General features: G+C 43.9%; 1 non-coding gene across 1 annotated transcript; it reads right to left on the bottom strand.

The window, feature by feature from the left end:
* Nucleotides 1–574: 574 nt before the first annotated feature.
* LOC130027918 (small nucleolar RNA SNORA84) lies at nucleotides 575–707 on the bottom strand. The gene has a single exon (XR_008793123.1). It is a non-coding gene; the product is annotated as a small nucleolar RNA SNORA84 (small nucleolar RNA).
* Between the last annotated feature and the right edge of the window lie 21,621 nt (nucleotides 708–22,328).

Here is a 22,328-nt window from a genome sequence, read left to right as displayed (position 1 = left end):
ATAACGGGGATTAAGTGATTAAGTGATTAAGTGATATGATCTCCTAGCTTATCTGTTCAAAACTTTACCTAGAAACAATTACAAGAACAATGAGTGCACATATCTTAAGTATTAAAATAATGTTTAAAATAAACTTGTATCCCTTGAAGAAATTATAGATTCCAAGGCTGATTCCAGAAAAAATACATGATGAACCCAAAGGCAAAGATGTGTTCCCCAAAAATGATGGAATATATTTAAAGTATGAGTAAACAAGAGTCAACTAAAAAGTTCTCAATGGTCAGATTCAGACAATCTGACCAACAAAACAATCATACAAATTGACAGAAGCATAAAATAGTGGGCAAAAGAAAGAAATAAGCAACTCAACAAAGAATGAGCAAGCGAGAGATGTTCAAAAGGACAGTCTTCTCCAGAATAGGGGGGGAGGGGGGAGGAACCCTTAAAAGTTGATAGTTTAAAAAAAAATCCAAATTATGAGAGTTTTGTTAACCGAACTTACAAACATCAACTTAACACCATTTTCTATTTTTCAGACTATTATTAAAGTCTGAAAAATTTTCTTTTCTTTTCCCCATGTATCAGTGACCGGGCTATGGAGACTGCTGAGGAAAGACAGTATCCATGCATAAATCACAGAATTGTTCTGGCCCCTTCTATCAACTGGAGAGCTGTACGTGAACAACAGCATCCAGTAACCACAGGGCAAAGAATTATTTTTTAAATCACATAATGAAAATTAATCAGTATGGATCTGACTTTTGTTTTGTAACTGCAGGGGTTGAATCCAGAGATCCAACTTCACACAGGCAAGTGCTGAGCTACATCCCTAGCTTCCTGGTGTTCACTTTTTAATAGTAATTAGATGATCTTTATTTTCCATCTATTATAAATTCTTTTATAAATTCTCTTATGGATTACAAAGGGAATTACAGGAAATAACTGAGATTATTTTAATCTGATATGAATGTAAACAGAGCTTGGAAATAGGATATGAAATACTAATAAAACAAGATGAACAGCTGGTTGGTTGTATGCTAACTTCTACAAAACTGCCACCAGAATCAATCCTTTATTAAGCCCAGAGAGCACTGTTCAATGATTTTATGAAAACATAAAAGACACACATGATCCAAACTATAGTAAATAGGTGGATTCAAAGCATGTCCTTTTCCCCAAAACCCAAACCAGAATCTGAAAGACAAAGTTGTTCTTTTGGTTTAGAAATTTTGTTTCTTTGGGTCTGGAGGCTCATTCAGCTGTGCTCAGGAGACCATATGTGGTGCCAGGGATCGAACCAACCTGGCCGTGTACAAGACAAGAACCAATTCCTTGCTACACTTTCTCTCTAGCCCCCAAGAAAAACTTTTAATTAAAGTCAAAACTGTAAAATATGGAACTACAAAAAAAAAGCAGGCAGTAGGAAATATCTCACCTGCACAATCAACAAATTATGTCAATTTTTAAGTGCTGAATGCACACTATAAAACAAGGCCTGCACAATACGTCTTAGTGTACACTGTGCTCCACAGTAAGTCAGTAACTAAATAAAAGTACCCCAAAAGAAACAAAAGTTTTCAGCAACAGATTTAATATTGTAGATGAAGACAAAAATGGAATTATTCTCATCTGTAATTTTATGATGGTAAGATATTCAGTACCTAGTAGCAGCAGAAACATGTATGAATAAAGAAAGATCCAGGAAGTAAAAATGATGGTCCCAGGGATGAAATCCCTTACCACAAGGGCACGAGATAGATAAGTCTCAACAAAAGACAAAGATCTAAACCTTGCCAAATTAGAAACAAAACACAAATACAATTTTAAGTTTCCAGTAACATTTTAAAAGGCAAAAAGAAACAAAATACTTAACATACACAAACATATTTTAACATCTAAAATATTTTACATTCCTTTTTTGCAAAGTTTAGTCTCCAAAATCCTCAGTATTTTACTTTATTCCAAATCTCAGCGGTAACATGAGGACACAATGGAAGGCTTCAAGATAGGAAGATCCTCATGAAAAGCCAAATCTGCCAGCACCTTGGTTTTGTACCTCCAGCCTCCACAACTGTGAGAAAGGAAGCAGCTCTTGTGTAAGTCACCCATTTTGTGGTATTTTTTTGTGGCAGCCCTAGCAGACAAATACAGTTACCAAGAAAGAACTTCAAAAAACTGTTGTAATAAACCAAATTACACTACTGCCGAAATGCAGAATAAGCTGATACATTTCTTCATACTTGAAAATTTTACAACCAAAGATTTTTACTGAAGCAAAATAACCTAATTCAATACTGCAAATTCTAATTTTATCCATAACTAAATTCTTTAACTTATAAGTCTATATATCTACTCAGTATCAGCACTAAACTTTGAAATTAATTGGGTGAGGGATCAAAAAGGCATGGAGAGGTCAGAAAATCTACTGCTGTACCACTCCCTCAACACTGTCACACCCAAAGATAACAAGACAAAAAACTTAATTACACTGCATGTTAACCTGATTAAAAAAGTGGTCTCCAAAAAAGAGAAACGAAAGATCTCGTAGGGGTGGGGAACCTTTTTTTCTGCCAAGAGCCATTTAGAGTGTGCTCTGTGGATCCCCCCCAGCACAGGAAGGCAGGCTCCAGCAGCCCTAGAGAAGCTTGTATTATCTGCCCAGTCAAGTACCAGGGCCAGACCACACAACTTCCTGAAGTGTATGGCTCAAGAGCCAGATCTTTCCCACCCCTGTGAAGAATACACTTTAAAGGGGTTGGACAGGGAGTCCAGAGGATAAGACACTTGCATGGGGCTGGCCCTTGGCACTGCATGTCCCCCAGTACTGCTTCAAGGCCACTGCATGCATAAAGAGGACACTCCACACACAGAACCAGGAATAGCCCCTAAGCACTGGTAGGTGTGGCCCAAAAATTAAATAAACACTGTAACACTGTCCTCCAATTGTTCATCTCTCCTTTGTGAGACTTGTTACTGTGTTTGGCATATCGAAAAGTCAGGAGTAGCTTGCTAGGCTTTGCTGTTCGGGCAAGATACTCTTGGTAGCTTGCCTGGCTCTCCAGAGGGGCAAAGGAATCGAATTCAGATCGACCAAGTTGGCTGCAAGCAAGGCAAACGCCCTACCTGCTGCACTATCCGCTCCACCACAAATAAACATAGCTGCAAGCTGGGTCTTTCTTTATGGAAGGACTTAAAGAGAAGTCAGAAGAAGACTAAGCAGAAGTAAGAATACAAAACCTTTATCCTCCAGTCTGAACTGAAGGAAAAAGTTAAACTACCAAGGTCCTAGAATGATTCCCAAAATGTTTGGTAAGAGCATAAAATCATAATTCAGGTTAAGTATATCTGGATTCTAGATTCCAATTATCTACTGTAATGAAAAACTATACTGTCAAGCTATATATCCAATTATGTAAAGATGCAATAACATCTTTATGAAATTAATGTAAGGTAAATATTTGACACATACTAAATACAAACATTTCATAATACTAAATACAAAAACAGCAGATATTATGTGGTTGTGCAAGAGAGTCTCTGGACTTTTATCTTGCAAGATATTCCCAAACCTGGCTGTAATTAGCATCATCCGGCAAGCCTGATGGACCCGAGCAGCAGTATTTTAAACTAGAACTTCAGAAATCTACCAGAAAGACTTCAAAATTCTACACAGCAAGTCAATTATTTTATGAAATTAATGTACTAAAGTTAGAAAGACTTGAAGTGGAAAGGGATGGGAAGTGATGAGACCAATGAGAAAACTATTTGATTGCAAAGTAATTTTTTCCATTCATCTTGGTTAGATGCTAATTTCTTAAATGGAATCTATTAACAATCAACTTTTTTAGAACACTAACCTAGGCCAGAGAGATAGGCAACAGTACAGCCTTTGTATGCAGGAAATCCAGGTTCAAATCCCCAGTACCACTTGGGCCTGTGAGCACAGAGTCAGGAGCAAGCCCTGAATACCACCCATGTGTGGTCCAATAATCCAAAACCAAAACTAGAACACCCAACCTTCAGAAGTCAAAATTATAGAGGAAATGATACAAAACCCAGAAAACCACACAGGCATCTTTTCTAGCCCCAGTGGCCTCCAGCGCTTCAGAGCCCAAGTAGTATGGCATTCCCAGAACTGAGAACTCAACTGTTCAGGCCTGTGTGGCTGGGTATCACGAATGGTCCCTGGGTTCCTGGAGCACTGCTTGAGAGGTTCCCCAAAAATCAAAATTAACAAAAAATTTTAAATATAGCAAGAGCCCGGCAAGCTACCGAGAGTATTCGATATGCCAGACACAGTAACAACAAAGTCTCCAATGGAGACGTTACTGGGCCCGCTCGAGCAAATCGACGATCAACGGGAGGGCCTTTAATAACATAAGCAGCATGCAGATTAACACATCAAAAACTATATGAAACATTTAGGCAGAAGGCATGGGTAAATAGTACAGCAGGTAAGGCATTCGCCTCCTGGGTCCCATTACCAGTACCATATTTGGTCCCCAGGCACCACCAAGAGTGATCCCTGAGAACAGACAGGGAGGTAAGCATTGCTGGATGTGGTTCCCCCAAAAATAAATTTGATATGGGCATTATTTTTTATATAAAATTTTAGAATTTACAAAGTACTTTAACATAATATACCTCATCATTTTCACCAGTAGAGGGCCTTTACCTTTACCTTTACCTATTCTAAGGTAATGAAAGCAACCTAATCAGCTAAAATACTTAGAATGCAAACTTTGTTCTCCAGTCCCCACGCCCCCCCATCCACCCACCTTTGAATGAGTCTCTAATGCCTGACCAGGGTTAAGAACCACTAACCACTAATACACCACTAATTACAACCATGATGATCTATATGTAATTTTGAAAGAACACAAATTAGCCTTCTGTGACTAAAATAACTGTACTTTCCCTAATTAAGTCAATCATAATAGGAATTAAGGATATTAAGCTCCTAAATATAAAAAAAAGTTTTAAAAAGTTAGGCTTAAAGGTATTATTTGTTACTTACAATATTTTCCTTGGGGCTAGGGCTATAGTATAGCAGGTAGGGCACTTGCCTTGCACACTACCTCCGGGAGCTGGATCCTTGACCACTCCACACCCACCCCAGCCCCACCAAGATATATTATCCTTTCTCCAGGAGCCATACTTGGGCAGAGCAGAATACAGCTTCACTGCAGCCCATAAACAAAACAGGAGTAAACCATTTGAGTATGTACAGATACAAATCAGTACTCCAGTAAAGAAATACTAGTGTAACTCTTGCTTTTAAAGAGTTCACAGTGCTTGCAGTGAAACATGCCAGGAGCTTTAAGGAAAGAAACATTTTATAGATGCTATAGAGAGCAGGGCAGGTAGAACATTTGCTTAAACAGGACAGATCTGGGTTCCATCCACAGCACCTGCTATGTCCCAAGTCCCACGAGGAGTGATCCCTGATCACTGAGCACAGCTCAGAATCAGTTAAGTACTGCCTGTTTGGCCAAAAAGACAAAACAAACTATAGTGAAAGAAAAAAAAGGGAAACTTTTTAGTACTCAAGAAATTGGTGATCCCAATCTAACTTTAAAGAACATGGACATGCAAGCAAATCCTTTATTCAAGTTTCTTTCAACTATGCTCACCAAATTCCAAGTCCTCAAGGAAAAAAAAAAAGTTTCAACAAATTACTGTCCAAACCAGTGTAGTTCAAAACAGCAGATTCATTTATTAAACAAGAAAGTGCACAGCATTTACACAATCATCTTAAAATGCTTATTTATTATATATATATATATATATCCTTCAGTGTACAGCGATTCTGAGGATGAACCCCCCTACGATGTTCCCCAAGCCTCAATCTTAATGATAAGGAACAGAAGAGTAAGGGTCAAGGCACGACCAAATAATAAAGCTCAATATCCAGACCCCAGAGCCAACAACACTGAAATCATGAGACCCAAACTTCAATAACCACACTTAAAAAGACGCTGTCACCATCGCAGGTTAAGTAAGAGGTAGGGGGATGGGGTAGGGGTGGCAGGTAGAAGGAAGGTGGGGACACTGGTGGAGGAAAGCTGACATTAGTGGTGGGCTCTACAATGGAACACTGTATGTTTAAAGCCCAACTATGAGTAACTTTGTAACTTACAATGTTTTAATAAAATTTAGGGGGCTGGAGCGATAGCACAGCGGTTGGGTGTTCGCCTTACAAGCGGCCAACATGGCCGACCCGAGTTCGATTCCTCCGCCCCTCTCGGAGAGCCCGGCAAGCTACCGAGAGTATTCGATATGCCAGACACAGTAACAACAAAGTCTCCAATGGAGACGTTACTGGGCCCGCTCGAGCAAATCGACGATCAACGGGAGGGCCTTTACCTTACCTTTACCTTTAGGGGGAAAAGAAATAGCACGAATCCATCACCCATTCATTCTAGTCCTACTTAGCTGTTAATTACCACCTACAGGGGCTGGACCAATAGCACAGCGGGTAGGGCGTTTGCCTTGCACACAGCCAACCGGGATTCAATTCCCAGCATCCCATATGGTCCCCTGAGCACCACCAAGGATAATTACTGAGTGCAGAGCCAGGAGTAACCCCTGTGCATCGCCGGGTGTAACCCAAAAAGCCAAAAAAAAAAAATACCACCTACATTCCTTCCCATACTACATTCTTTATAATCATCCTCTCCACTTCGCATCATTTGCCACTGACCTACTTTAGTCCTGTATATTATAGAACTGCTTATAACCCTCCCTTAATTCACCAGTCCCATTCTGGTATCTATTTATTCTCATGGAAATTATCTCTGTATTCATGGTTAACATCTTTGTCTTAAATTCTTCCATAAAGATTTTTAAATCTTGGACCAGAGCACTAATACAGCGGGTAGGACACTTGCCTTGCATGAGGATAGTCCGTGTTCCAGTCCCAGCACACCATATGGTCCCCCCGGCACTTAAAGGAGTAATTCCTGAGTGCATCTATACACACACACACACACACACACACACACACACATTTTTAAGTCTTCAGCACAACCCAACAAGATCTCTGCTTACTACTCTAGCCCCACAATGGAACACTACCATGATTTCAGCGTTTATAGTAACTGTTCTTCCTCCTCCTCTACCTAATCACCTTTAAATATTTACCTTCTCTGTTTAGAAAAAGGTATCCTATTCTGTACTCACACTGTATACATACCTCTAAAATATATCTTAAGTGATTTAGTAAGTAAATTCCAGGTCAGGGACACAAAAGTGAAAATACAGTCCTTGACTTTAAGATACAGAAAGGTAAATAAGCGCAGCAAGTAATTTTTTTTCAGTTAGTATCTGTGCTTGTTATGAGTACTTACACATGACTCTAACAACTTACCATGTGATCTCACTCAATTTTCTCAAAACTTTATGACTCTCACTTTATAGAAGAGCAATCAGCAAAGTTCTGCTAGCTGTCCAAGGTCCAGAGAGACATGCGGAGCCCTACAGTAAGCCTCACACACGGCTGACCTGAGTGTGATCCCTGGCACCCCACATGGTCCCCCTACCCTGCAAGGAGTGATCCATGAGCACAGAGACAGGAATAAGTCCTGAGCACTGCTGGATGTGGCCACCATCCAAAAAATAAACAGACATGAAACATCATCAAACAAATCTAACTTCAGAACCTAAATCCTTGAATCTCAGTGACTATATTGTAATGTCACAGCATTCAGCTCAATTTCTCCAGCACTGAGGATACAGCAGGCAGAAGATATACATTTGTTAAATGACTATTAAAGTTATTAACTAATATTATCTTGTGTTAAAGAGTTAAAAAGCAGAGATATATGTAAAGTGAACACTGCCTCCAAAACCATGTAATGGTTTAGAATAGTAAAATATCGGATATAAATGTCTAGAAGGGAACGTGTTAAACATAATTATCTGTAGTATATAGCTGAATATAATAAAAAGTACTTTTCAGGACACATAAATGAAATCATCTATTTTAAGTGGAGACTGTGGCAGAAAGGTGAAGAATGTATATCAACTATCATGGGGGAGAGAGGGAAATATGTGGCCTTTTTTTTTTTGCTTGTATATGCAAAAACCATCTTTAGAATAATTGTATGTAAGAAACTGTTAATGTTAGTCTGCTTAAAAAGAAACTGAATAAAGTATGGAGAATAGAAATATTTTACCATGTATCTTTTAAATCTTACCCATGTGATTAAACTTACTACTAGACAAATGCAGAAAATCCCTTCCCCAAAACAAGCACTTTCCAAAAACAAAAATACAAACACTAATATCTGGAAGGGTAGTGACCAACACAATTGATAAAAATCTCTAACAATGATTATAAGCATTTCAATTATTTTCACCCCTCCTACCCCCCAGCAAAAAAAAAAAAAAAAAAAGAGCTAACACTGAGAAAAAGTGGTTTACACTTAAATTAAAAAAAAAAAACCAACGGGGGCGGGGGGGGGGGGGCTATCCCAGCCAACCAACACCTTATAAAATTCTGGAAGACTCCTCAAACCTGTATTCTTTTAAATTACCAAGATGATCATTTAGCATTCTTTTCAGAATGTCACAATTAAAACTTCTCATAAATATTAGGAGGAAAGAACTTTAAAAACTATCCAGAAAGCCCACTTTAAGGAGATTCAGCTCAAGGGGTAAAAGCACGTATCTTGCATGTAAAGACTTGGGTTCAATCCTCAATATCACACGGCCCCTGAACACTGCCAGGTATGACCCAGGGGCCCACCACACCAAGTCTGAGTGATATCAGAGAAGGCATCACAATTAAACTTTTAATCAGTCAACTTTATATGAATCATCTCAGTAAAGTTGTTTATGGAACTTAGAAAGCAGCTTTATAGAAAATAGGGGAATAATTACAAGGGGCACAGGAAACTGGGGTGATGGAAATAAAAGAGAACTGGAATAATACTGAAACTAAGAGTAGAGGTGTAAGTAATTGTCAAACCTAAATAACACTTAAAATCTGTGCATTTTATGAAGTTACACCTCAATGAAATTACTTAATTTGCACTGATTCATTCCCAAGTCTGGGAACTAAGTATTGATAGTTCTAGGAGAAAGAATTATAAATCAGATATTTAGAAAAAGACTTTTCTTCATCACCCATGGATTGCTCGATCCTTCAATAGCTCTCACACAACTACAGCAGGTGATTCTGTATCCAGGGCAATTATGCCTCCCAAGTACTCTGCATTTAGCTCTGATGATTTTTTTTTCCCTCAGTATCACACCTGGCATTGGCAATTAGTGAGTAGAGGAGAGGACAGGGATGCTGGTAACATCATACAACACAGAGAAGCACCCTCCAATTTCCCCACTGCAAAAGTGCCAACAGCGAGAAACTGATCTGGAGCCTCAGCTCTCAACTGAAGCTATCCGGGTAATACAGAGTGATCACATTTACAATGCATAAAGAAAAGAATCAAATTATATCCAAACAACACATAAATGGCTAAGATTTCTAAAACATCAAATGAAGCATGCAAGAGCAGCTTCACGGTAGTGTTTACTTCCAGTACTTGAGAGGCAACCCAGCATATTTATTCCTCAGCCTTCATTCAAAGTACCCTAGAATGTAAGAAACACTTGCAACAATAAGCACATAAGTTTTATCAGGATGGGTAAGATCTTACCTTTAGCCACTTTCACTAATATGTTAAGGTCTGTTACCGTAAATAAGCTCTAACAGTGCTTATGCCAAGAGCGGTACATGGGGGCTGGAGCGATAGCACAGCGGGTAGGGAGTTTGCCTTGCACACAGCTGACCAGGCATCCTGTATGGTCCCCTGACCACTGCCAGGAGTAACCCCTGTGCATCACCGGGTGTGATTCCCCCCCCCCCCAAAAAGAAAAACAAACAAAAGAAAATTAAGAGTGGTATATGGAGCAGCAAGCCAGTTTACACATTTAAGTCAATGTATAGAAACTAAAAACAAAGAAATGGCAGTTTTTATAGAATAATTTTTACACTGCTAAAGAGTTCATAAAAATTGGGTATTATGGCTGGAGAGATAGTAGAGAGGCACTACATATACATGGTCCTACACAGCCTAACCCTTTGAGCACTGCTGGTGTGGTCAACCGCCCCCCCCACCCCCGGACACACACACTCCCAAATGGGGCTGCATTTTCCTTTTATTTCATCTTGTACTAATAAAAACTAGAAGTACTGGGTTGGAGCAATAGTGCAGCAGGTAGGGCCCTTGCTTGGCTTGTGGCAGACCAGGGTTCTATTCTCAGCATCCCATATGGTGGCCCCCACACTGCCAGGATTGATTCCTGAGGGCAGAGCCAGGAGCAACCCGTGATCATCACCAGGTCTAACCCCAAAACCAAAAAAAGTACTTTGCATCTTGCAATATTAGTCAACAATGGATTAGAAATAGAAAACTTTCAAAGCTGCTAACAGTTTGAGAAGCACAAAACCTAACCTATCCTGACACATCCACCAAGTGGCGAAACAACAATCTGGGCCCATGTCTGTGAGACATCAGTGCCTATACTCTTAATTATTAGACCTTATTTCTCTGTTATCAGCAAGACCTTGAACTCAAACCTCTTTGTGTAATCCCAACCTCTGAGAGAGCTTGACTGTGCCAAGTACAAATCACAAGGCCTTTTTGTGTGTCTGGCCTAAGACAGACCTTCAACACTGAAAGCAAGCCAAGCTGCTTTCCTCGGCCCCTTTACCGGGTTCATGCACAAAACGCCATCTTCCGGCCTAAGTATAGCAGGGAGGGCCTTTGCTTTATATGTGGCTGACCGGGTTCAATCCCTGAGCATGCCAGGAGTAATCACTGCTGGGTGTGGCCCCCTCCAAAATAAACTCAGTTCTGATCTCTTAAGATGCAAAACAACAAAAACATTATTTTCCAAAGCCAAGAACACAATCACCAAATAATTCTTCTTTGGGGGGTTCACTCTAGTTTCTATCAACTTTGGGAACTGACCTCTTAAATCTATATGTAGAACAGAATAAATCAATTCAATTTTTTTTTCTTTTTGGGTCACACCCGGAGAAGCACTGGGGTAATGGCTCTGCATTCAGGAACTACTCCTGGCGGTGCTGGGGGGCCCATATGAGATGCTGGGAATTGAACCCAGGTCAGTCGCATGCAAGGCAAACACCCTACCCACTGTGCTATCGCTCCAGCTCCTCAAACTTTTTTTAAATCGAAAACTGTAGCACTGTCCTCCAGTTGTTCATTGATTTGCTCAAGCGGGCCCAGTAACATCTCCATTGTGAGACTTGTTACTGTGTTTGGCATATCGAATACGTCATGGGTAGCTTGCCAGGCTTTGCCTTGCGGGCAAGATACTCTTGGTAGCTTGCTGGGCTCTCTGAGAGGGGTGGAGAAATTGAACTCGGGTCAGCGAAGGCTGGCCTTGTGCAAGGCAAATGCCCTACTCACTGAACTAAATGAATGAAACAACAAAAAATAACAATGGGCTCGAGAGACAGTACAGTGGGTAAGGTGCTTGCTGTATACATGCCTGACCAGGATACAATTCGGGCATCCCATACGTTCCTCCTAGCACTGCCAGGAGTGATTCCTGAGTGCAGAGTTAGGAGTTAACCCTGAGCATTGCTCCCCCTCCCCTCAAAAAATAAAAAAGAATTTAAAAGTAAGCCAGAATAAATGAATCCAAAGAAGAGTCGCAAAGATTTAATAGCATTTAAAGTCTTTCCTCCTAGGGCCAGACTCTCGGTAGCTTGCTGGGCTCTCTGAGAGGGGCAGAGGAATTGAACTCTGAAAGCCTAAGAGGCAGAGAGGATGCTTTCAGTTCCAAGCACCCAACAAGAGGTGACCCTGGAGCACAGAGTTGAGAGCAGTTCCCCAGAACTGCCAGCTGAAGCTCAAAAAAAAAAAAAAAAAAGCCTTTATTCTTCACAAGGCTTCCAACCATTATACTGATTGGACTAGACCCATCCATTCTGATATCCTCCAAGCGATTTTACAAACTATTTTTTAATAAAAAATATTACTTTACAACCCAACATGAACACATGCAACAGAAAAATTAAGTCCTCGCTGAAAAGTCATAAAGCACCCTATTTTCTTTACTTCTGAATTTTTTACAACATTAACAATCTGACACAATTTATTTCAAAATTTTTAAGATAGCCAAACTCAACCTGCAGCTGCCTATGAAACTCTGCTTTAAAACCAACTATCTACATTGAACCGTATGCTTTCAACCAAGCAAAACCAGAATCATGCTACCTTAAAACATTCTATGCTTCAAATGAAACCGAACCAGAGGTAACATAGGAGCAGTGATGCAAAGTCGTGGGCACCTCGGTAGTGGTGGAGTGCAGGAACTCTGCAGGAACTAACTCATCAATAACCATAACCTCGAACAGTAGTGCAACTATGTGACCTAATTTGTAAATTCTTTTTAAAAAAATCTATTCCTCAAAATCAGTTTTTCTACAACGGCTTTCCACTGTACCAAAAAAAAAATCATTTGCAGTCCAAACTTAGCACGGGGGACGGGAGGAGGGGGACGGGGGAGCATATCCAAGTTTTGACTCAAAACACAGAAAAGGCAGGCATCGATGTAAGAGTCAAAAATCTGCAACTTGAACAAATACTGAAGGCAGCTTAGCCAAAAATCTGGTGCTCAGACGGAAATTTAAGTCAGAGAAATACCCTCGTATCAGCAGATCCCAGAAACAGCCTATCGTGAGCGAACCAGGTAACCATCAAATTGAAGGACTCTAAAACCGACCTGCTTTCAGCAGTGCCCTGTTCGTAGGAGCCGCTCCCCGAGACCTCGGAGCACGGCGGGGGCGGGAAGAGGGGGTCCCTGGGCCGCTGTCACCGGCATCCCACGTCTGAGAGCGTCCCTGACACGGACGGAGCGCGACCGGTCTCGGACCCGCTCGGGGAAAGCTGCCCCGGGCTTGCGGAGGACTCCCGTGACGGGCAAGCCCGCAAACCCGACCCCTTCCACCCCGACCTTCGGAGAAGCGAGCTGCGGTGCACGCCGCCTCCCGGGAGCTGGGGGGCGAACGCCTGATCTACCGCCGGGCCGAGCCGGGCACCGGAGCCTCTTTTCTTCCTCCCGGCTCCCGGGCCACACGTGGCGGCTCCGGGCTGGGCCCTCGCACCTGCACGGCCGCCGCAGCCCCGGCGCCGCCACGTCAGAGGCCGCTGCGCCCGCCGGAGTCCACTCGCGGGGTGGGGGGGGACGCACGCCCCCACGGCCGCGACGGCCGCGACGCCCCCGCGCCCCGCGGGCCCCGCAGCCGCCGGCCCCACCCGCAGGCAGGCAGGCCGGCGCGAGGGCGGCAGGCGCTTCCGGCCTCCCCGCGCCGCAGCATCCTCCCCGCGCGCGGCCTGGGCGCGCTCCGGGCCGCCGACCCCGCCCCGAGCCCCGGGCCGCGGCGGGGAGAGCGGGGCGCCCGGGCCCGCCGCCGCCCCCCGCCCCCGGCCGGGCCCGCGCCCCCCGCTCGCCGCGGTCCGGGCGAGCGCCGGCGCCCAGCCGCGCCGCACGCCCGATTCAAACTGTCACCGCCGCCCCTCCCCCCGGCCGCCGCGCCCCGGGCCCCGCCGGCGCCCCCCGCCCGCCGCCGCGCCCCGCGCCCCCCGGCCCGGCCTGGCCCGGCCCGGCCCGCGGCCGCCCGCCGGCCCCGCGGCCCTAGCCGCCGTCCGGATCGCCGCGGCCCGAGGCTGAGACTCACCCATGGCGCTGCCGCTGTTGACGCTCCTCTCCTCAGCAGCAACGGATCTCGCACTGACCGACATCCCCTCCCCCCGCCGCGTCCAGCCCGGGAGGAGCGCAACCCGCGGATTCTCCAACGCCGCCTACGCCGGTTCCGCAGCGTAGCGGCTCGGCGGCGCTGCCCCGCTTACGCAGGCGACAGCGAGCCGGCTCCTCCACTCGCTCGCGCCAGACGCCCGCGCCCGCCTCCCGCCCCGCCCCCTCAGACGAGGCTTCCGGGCCCCGCCGGGGACGGGGTGGGGGGGGGGGGGAGGGAGCCGGCGCCAATCTCGCGAGAACGCTCCTTCCCGGCCCCGCCTGCCCGCCCGCCCGCCCGCTCGCCGCCGCTCCAGCATGACTTCATAGGCGTGCGGGCCCTCCGAGTGCTGGTGTTTGGCCGCCATGATTAGATTGGCGGGACTTGCTTTCTCCCCGCGGTGGTGAACCGTCAGCCCTCTATGCCTGTTGCCTCAATGCGGCCTTTGAGACTAAGTGCGTTACGTTTGCCGCGGCGAGGCCGGGAGTTGCGGAGGAAGTGGCCGGTGGGCGCGAGGGTGCGGCCTTGCCCAAACTAAAGATGGCCGCGCGCGATGCCGCCCCGCGCAGGCTCCGGAACTCGGGCGCGCCCGCCCGGCCTTAGCGCCTCCTTACGGAATTGGCGTAAGGTAAGGAGGCTCCGCTGACCGGCCCGACGGAGAAGCTCCGCGGGGCGGGGGCAGCTCACTGCCGCGCCCCTAGCCTCTGCCCGCGGCGGCTGACCGTGGGAGAAAGAAGATATCGGGCGGGGCGGGTCTCCGTGGCCCTCCTGCGTCTTTGCCCGGCACGTCCGGCGCCCGTGGTGCCTCGACCCCGGCGCTGGCGCGGCCCGGGCACCTGGCCCCAGCTGCAGCTCCAGTGCGGGCCAGTCCCTCTGCGCTCCAGCTCCGGTCGGGACGGCCCTGGGTGCAGGAGCGAGTAACGACCCAAGCGCCCCCTGTGCCCTGCTGTGTACTGAGACCTCGCAGGGCCTCGGAGCCCGCCACGAATGCCACCCGGGAAAGCAGCCACAATGTGCTAACCAGTCGCGGCACCGCCTCTCCAGGACTCTGGTGGCTCCGGCGCGCCACAGTCACCTTGTCCTTCCTGTTAAAGACCTGTTAGACTCAGCAGGCGCACACACACGTGTGCATGCATGCACACAGATTTGCGAGCATATACATGCATAGGCTTATGTACACATATATACGCATACATACACACATACCCGGGCATGTGCATGTATGCACTTGCACATAGTACATGTATACTCTGGAACAAGTACATAACGTACCTGCGACTGCATGAATATATATGCGCATATACACACGGTATGTACACGTGCATGTGCACAAATGTGTGCATGCACATACGTGCACATAGTACAATATGCATGTACACGTACACGGGAGCACAGCAACTACCTATAGAACTGTATGGAGTCTCCCAAGAGTGCTTACAGTGCCCAGACTCAAAACACATGCACAGCGGCTAGTGCCCATTATAGGAAAAAATGCCCTGACTCTTGTTTGAGTTGTGTTGCCAAACGATGGAAATAATGAACTAAAGCTACCATTACTCTTTCAGAGTTCGAAAACGGTGGTGAGTTAATAGAATTTATGTGGAGAAGAACCAAATTGCTGAAGATGTGTCTGTTTCAAAAAATAGAAACATCAAATTGTAAAAATCTTGGAAGGAGAGGACCTGACCTCCCAATGGTGGTGCCTCCCAAAGAGGAAGAGAATGGAGCTCTTTCCTCTCCCCAGAAAGAGAATTTTAAAAATACTGTGTCAGTATTGCTTCAGATAATCTACATCTACAAAGAAAATGCCTCACATCTCCTTAAGGGAATCATTTACTAAGAGTTGAATTTTGTTATGTGCACTCTGAAAGTGGATACATTTTAATATAGAGTTATCATTCTTTGCTTAAAATTTGTTTACACTATACTTAAAACTCATCCCCCCACAATATAGCCTCCTGACATTCCTCATCTCTTAGGCAGTGAGATGGTGGTTTTCTTTGGGACATTCTCCATAAAATTATATGTTGGATAAGAAAAAAACATAAAAGAAAAAAATTAAAGTTTATCTTAGTTTTATAATCTTCTGTATAATATTTGCTAATAAAATAGAACCTGGACCTTAACATTCTGATTCAGAAGCAATTTTTTGAAAAATTTACCTGAAATTCTGAAACTTGCCACTTCACTAAACAGTGCTTGTTTCTGTTTCTCTTTTCTTTTTTCCCCAGCGTCCAAGGATTGTACACTCTTTTCAAACCATCTCTCTTCCTTAGCCTCAAGGACACAAACAGAAGCCCCAGCAGAGGAACTTGAATAGCTTGTTGTTTGCACTCTTATGTGGGTGCAAGTATACCCAGCCCATCCTTTCGAATATCAGAGTGTCCCTCCAACATAAGGCATCTATTTCTCTGTGTTCTGTGGAATTTTTCTCCTACCTGCTGTGGAACTTCACTTAAGGGATAAACTTATTCTGTAAACTTATGGGCTCTCTCTTTACCACCCTTGAAACTCAATAAAGTGACCAACATTCTCTTTTTCACTTGCAGTAGACCTTGATTCTTAGTTTACTGGACCTCTCTAGCCTTTGATCCTACCACCCATAAGCCACTATGTTTCTATTCTTTGTCCTGTGAAGCCACCCTTTCCTGCTTTGCTTCTTTGACCTCTGCTTTTGTTAATTTTACCTGCCAGAGCCTGCACCATTCCTGACCATCCCTGGAATGTCTGTGTGGGGACTTCTGGCTTAGTCCCATCTCACTAGCCACCCCACTTTCCTTCCTTCCTGGCAGGGTGGTGGTAGCAACTGGGAGTCTCACACCTAGCCAACGTGCCTGCTTGGCAGAGGCTTCCTCATACTACTGTGCTTACACACATTCTGGTTGCAGGGCCTCGCACACACAGTGCTCACCTAGAGTCATGCTCCAGGCCACAGTGCCTGCACATCTTTCTTAGCTGCAGTGCCCTGGAGGCTGTAGAGCTGGAACCACTGGCTTTGTGCTTGAGACCACACATCCACCATGATTCCAGGGTTGCAGGCATCTGGGAGCAGCGGCGGGGAGCCATGTGTCATGCTCACAGGGCAGGCACTTGTGGCTCCTGAGCCACTGTACGCCTGTCTCATTTTTATATTCTCTTTTGACCGTCTCACTCAGGGCTTCAGTGACTGTTATGTTGGCTCCTCACAGCGGTAGGGCGTTTGCCTTGCACGCAGCCAACATGGTCGACCCGAGTTCGATTTCTCTGCCCTTCTCGGAGAGCCCAGCAAGCTACTGAGAGTATCTCGCCCGCACGGCAGAGCCTGGCAAGCTCCCCGTGACGTATTCGATATGCCAGACACAGTAACAACGAAGTCTCCAATGGAGACGTTACTGGGTCCACTCGAGCAAATCGATGAACAACGGGAGGACAGTGACAGTGACAGTTTAGTTCTCTCTTTACTACCAGTCTGCATACCAGACTACGTTCAAAACATATGTCCTAGGCAAGAGCAATAGCCCTGCATGTGCCAACCAGGATTCAATTCCTGGCACCCTATGTGGTCCCCTGAGCCCTGCCATGAGTAATTTCTGGGTACAGAGCCAGGAATAACCCCTGAGCACTGTTGAGTATGCCCCCACCCAAAACAAAAATATCTGTCCTGATGTTCTATCATGTCTCAGTATATCCCAAATTAAACTCATTTTAATTATACTTGCTTTTGTTTCCATTCTCTTAACGGTATCATCAATTCAGTGCCAAAGTCAGAGCAAGAGTATTTTACTTAGCCCAGTCCCTCATAGAGTCATCAGGACGTTCTGCCAATTTTTCCTTTCCAATATCTTCATTTATGCCATGCCCTGCTATCTCAGCCTCAGTTCCAGCAGTCTTTCCTCCTGTTGCCATTCTATTCCAGTTGTCTTCATTTGAGCTAGAGAGAACTGTCACGGGTCAGTCCCTTGGTTTTGTGACTTAGGAAACCTACATGATATGTTTCTTCATTTCTGGCCAATCTACTAAAAGTTGTTCTTTCTAAAATCTAGCAAACCTTGCTTCATCCTCTGTCTGAATCACTTCAGTTCCTTCTTATATTTGCATTTTTACCTTTCTCCTTTAATTCAGCTTAGCCAACATTTTCTCTAAAACCCTCCTTCATCCCCCATGATTGATCCCCTCAATAATTGTGCAAGTTATTCATGAGATTTGTTCATGTTCTTACAAGTTTGACCCTTTATAATTTTATAAATTATAATAACTTTATGATAATAACCTTACGATTTTCCATTGAAAACTAATGAAATACAGACAATGAGATGATGGAAACCTATGGAACATTCTCCATAATGACTCTAATAATGCTTTATATATTTTATGCATATATATGATGCATATGTGTTGGTTCATACTATACAGTGGTACTAATATTAATTACATTTCTTTGAATTTTATACTCCTTAAGGGCAAAGGCTCCTGTGCAGCTCTAACATCTAAAGAGGGCATTATGTTAATTCCTTTCTCAACAAAAATTTCTTGAGTCATAAGTAGGTAGTTGGTATTATTAGCACAGTAGCTTATGGGTGGAATGAAGACTCCAGGGAGATCTCTGAGATGCAAGGGGATCCACGAGTCAGAGTATTTTAATTATATTAACTGAGACTTCTTTAAACCTTGATTCTCATTTTCTCATATATCAAGACTATATAAAATATAATCATTGCAGGAGGATGAATGTAAATATACATAAAATAATCCAACTATCTAATATTAATCCAGTCTCTTAAAGGGAATTGCAAAAACATAAAACGTTGACACACTTCAAACTAATTTTCAAGAGCATATGGCTAGACTGATGTTAAGTTGCTTGTTTTGCACATAGCCTGCCTTATTTCAGTCCCTGATAACTGCATGTGGCTGTCTAAGGACCACCAGGCGTGACTCTTGGACACTGCAGGTTGTCATCCCTCCAGAAAATGTGATCTTATAAAAATTTTGTTTATACTAATGAATGTATTATGTAAGTAGATTTATTATTGTTTCTACTGAGCAAGTAAATTTTAAACCCACAATTTGGGATCTTCAGGGGTTAGGGCACCAACCCCAGTTCTGTCTCCAGCAATGACTCTCACTGCTCTCACATGAGTACCTGAGCAGCCCCAGTGTAGTCTTCAGCCCCTTGCACACCACCGGGGTGGCCCTAGTGGTCCCAACACGTGGGGATAGAGTATTATCACATCCTTGGCTCATGGTATTAAACCACTGAGTACCACTTCAGAAACTGATTCGCCAAGTAAAAATTAACTTTATCCATTTTAATTTCTATTACCATAAGTCTCAGTAGATGCATTTCACATAAAAAGTAATTGGGACGTTCAGAATATGGAAGGAACCCAACTGCAAAAGTTCAATGATTGCTGCTATCAGTGTGCATGATGTGTGTTATGTTGAGATGTTTTAAATACTGTCAGTTTTCCAAAATTTGTTCATAGCTGCTTAAGGTTTCTGAAACCTTACCCCTAAAGTTAATACCTGAATAACAACAAAATACCCAAGCTTAATTTTTGAATATGTGTAAGTGAAAGAATCAGCTCAATGTGCTTTGTGGTCTATGACATGTTCTCTAATGGTAATTGTGGTAAATACTAGCCAGCATTCTAGCTCTGGTAGTGTAGCCCGTCTTGCCTGATAGTCTAATAGTTGACTTGAAGATAACAAGTTTCATAGTCAGCTCTTTCATATCAGTCTAATTTAATCTTTACAATAATTTTGTGAACAAGATATAAACTTTTTAAACATCTAAAATGTTTTATGAGATAGATGGATGGATAGATAGACAGACAGACAGACAGACAGACAGACAGACAGACAGACAGATGCTCAGAGCTTCCTCCTGGCTCTGCACTCAAATCATTTCTGGTGAAACTTGGCGCGCTATAAAGGATACCCAGGATCAAACCGTATCTGCCACATGCAAGGCAAGTGGCCTATCTGTTGTACTATCTCTCCAGCCCCAAAATGTTTTATATTTTTTATGATTTTGGGGGGGGGATTTTTATATTTTTAATCATTTAATGATCAGAGAAGTGATTTTTTTCAAGGTCTCAGAATTCATGGGAGTCAAAGACAAGATTTCAAAACGAAGAGATTTGTTCCTTTGTTGTTTCAAATCCTGTTTGCTACACAGTCTAGTAACAGGGTGATGTTGAGGAGCCAGAGATACAGTATAGTGGGTAGGGCACTTGCCTTGCACACAGCAAACTAGACTTTGATTTTGCGCACCACCTATGGTTCTGTGAGCCCTGAGGACAGCATGGATGGAACAAAAACAAAAAGGAAAAGAATAAAGGTAATGTGATTGCTATAATGTCCAAGTACTTTGAGATCAAAAAGATGTGAATAATACTAGGTCTACGTGGGTCTTCCTTGAGGGGCTAACTCTGAATGTGACAGTGTATTTCTACAAGTAGTCTGCCAGTTTTCTACATTGATAGAATTTAGCAGACAAGGTCAGGTTAGATAATGATAGACTTAGAGACTGAGATTTCAGATGTGTCTTTTATGAAGAGTTTAGATGATTGCATTATACCCCTTCTATCACAATGACCTTTTAAAAAGTGCCTTTTACCCTGGCACGCAGGCAGGAGGCAGGCAGGCCATATACCCACCAAAATACCCGCCTGGCCATGGCTCCCACAGCAGTACCATCCCCACCACTACAGCTACATTAAGGGCCCAACCCCACCACCCCACGAGTATTCTCTGTAGAGACACCAATCTCCAAATAACCTCAGGTACTGGTGCTGGACTGAGAACTCTGGGCATTTTTCCCCCCAGAGTCCAGATGGGCAGCCTCCCTACCCCACCCCACCCCCCATATTTCCAGAAGCCCTAGTAGGCGCATCCACCACCCATATCTGCCACCTTGTCAATTCTTTGGCCCAGACCATAGCTCTAGAAGTGTTTGGACTTCATGGTGATGTATGTGGCCATCCAACACCTCCTGATGCAACAAAAATCTTAATAAGTTCTTAGACTAGGAATTATCAACTCTGCTATCAGAATAATGTTCACATAAATTTATTTTCTAGATCTATTAATATTGTAATTTTGTTGTCTAATCAGTTTTAATCCTAGAATTTTATCAATAATTGCCGCTTTTTTCTACATTAAATAAAAAGGTTCTAGAGAATAAAATGCTTTTTATTATTTCTTTGAAAGATAGTGGGGAAGTGTATCAAAAAGAGCCATTATCTGAAACTTTTTCTTTTGCAAAGTAAAGATATATATTTATTAAAGCTGAAACTAATTTAATTTTATATAGATAAGAACAGCGCAGAGTCTCCTGCCCCCACGCCTGGCTGTCCTCACCGGGGCCCCTTGGAGGGGAGCGGGTTGAGTTTTCTTCCCCACCCTGACCAGGGCTCTGGCAGCCAAAGACCTCCAGAACCAGCCACCACCATGCTGAGACCACTCTCCGCACACATGAAGGTACCGGCAGAGGAACAAAGGCACGCGGGTCCCGGGACTGAGATCTCCAAGCCTACTCGGATCGGGGCTGAGCATCCTCCACCCAGATCCTCCAAATTCCAGTAGGTGGTGGTCACACCCACCAACTGGCCCCCTGGCACCATGTAATCCCATCAACAGCCAAGACTCAGAGACTATAAAACCCAGCTCCCGGAAGAGAACAGCGCAGTCTCCTGCCCCCACGCCTGGCTGTCCTTGCCGGGGCCCCTTGGAGGGGAGCAGGTTGAGTTTTCCTCCCCGCCCTGACCAGGGCTCTGGCAGCCGAAGACCTCCAGAACCAGCCACCACCATGCGGAGACATCTTATTATCTCATTCCTACTTTGGACATACTGGAAGGCTACCAAATGTAACCTGCCCACACAGCAGAGTCTGGCAAACTCCCCGTGGCGTACCCAATATGCCAAATACCAGTAACAATGAAGGGTCTCATTCTCCTAAAGAGCCTTGAATATGGCACTTTCTTAAAACTCTCAGGCCTAGGATGAAGGAGACGTTACTGTGGCCTGCTCGAGGCAATCGACGAATAACAGGATGGTCGTGATCGTGATAGTTAAGTATGGGAGTTCATTTTGTAAAGTCAAATTTAGAATATAAAACCTCATGATTCAAGGTATTCCTCAAGAAGAATATTCTACTACCCACAAAATCAGTTTAAAGTGTCATGAAATAGAAACTCAGGGAATCAACATATTTTAAAAATGTTTTTGTTCAGAAATGTTTCATTTTTTATATTTTTTATTTATATAAAATTTTTTATATTTTATACTTTGTTAGGAAACTGATAGTGCATTTCAATCTTAAATTCACAAATGAACAGCATAGTTAACAGGAAATTTCTGTTAACATCAAAAAGTCTACCTAAAGTAATGAACTGTATTAATGTTCTCCAAAGGAATAGAAATTGATATTAGCACTCCCTTTAATACCGTTTAGGAATCTATAAAGTATAGGAAGTTAAGTGAAATGTATGTGGTCAGACAATTAATGAACAAAAATTAGGAAAAATAAACTGAGAGCCTCCTATTTCCTCTTCCTATGTAAAAGATCAAACTT

The sequence above is a fragment of the Sorex fumeus genome, unplaced genomic scaffold, assembly GCF_029834395.1.
Source record: "Sorex fumeus unplaced genomic scaffold, SorFum_2.1 ptg000037l, whole genome shotgun sequence".
NCBI classification, from domain to species: domain Eukaryota; kingdom Metazoa; phylum Chordata; class Mammalia; order Eulipotyphla; family Soricidae; genus Sorex; species Sorex fumeus.
This window is presented reverse-complemented; position numbering and strand designations above follow the sequence as displayed.